We start from the raw sequence: 844 nt of genomic DNA on the forward strand, positions 1-844 counted from the left end.
AAGCAGTGTGGCCTAGTGGAAAGAGTCAGAGGACCTGAGTTTTAATCCCACCCCATTCTCCTGCTGCTTCCAGTATTCCCATACATATTGTTTAAGAACCCCAGTATCAGCCATAGGATCCCTCAACCTCAATGCCTAGCCTCTGTAACACTTACAGAGAAGCAGGGTGGCTCAGTGGAAAGAGCACGGGCTTTGGAATCAGGGGTCATGAGTTTGAATCCCAGCTCTGCCACTTGTCAGCTGTGTGACTGTGGGCAAGTCACTTCACTTCTCTGTGCCTCAGTTACCTCATCTGTAAAATGGGGATTAAGACTGTGAGCCCCACGTGGGACAACCTGATTCCCCTGTGTCTACCCCAGCGCTTAGAACAGTGCTCTGCACATAGTAAGCGCTTAACAAATACCAACATCATTATTATTACACTCAAATGGGGGAATAAACATAAAAATATTTATAACTAAGGGTGGGTTATAATAGTAATGTTGATGATAAAAATAACAATTGTGGAATGTATGTATTTACTATTATGCCAATCACTGTGCTAAATGCTGGGAGATGCAAGATAATCAGAGCAGACAAGCATGGTACTAAGCACTGAGGTAAATACAATACAATCAGGTCAGCCATAATCCCTGTCCCACTTGGGGCTCACAGCCTAAGAGAGAGGGTGAACAGGTTTTCAATCTCCATTTTACAGATGAGGAGACTGAGGTACAGAGAACTTAAGTGATTTGCCTACAGCCACACAGCCGGCACATGGTAGAGCCGGGATTAGAATCAGGTGTTGAGTGTAGTGAATTCCATCAGAGAAGGTCTCCTGGAAGTGGTGGGATTTAGAATAGTT

The sequence above is a fragment of the Ornithorhynchus anatinus genome, chromosome X1 (assembly GCF_004115215.2).
Source record: "Ornithorhynchus anatinus isolate Pmale09 chromosome X1, mOrnAna1.pri.v4, whole genome shotgun sequence".
Classification (NCBI taxonomy): Eukaryota; Metazoa; Chordata; class Mammalia; order Monotremata; family Ornithorhynchidae; genus Ornithorhynchus; species Ornithorhynchus anatinus.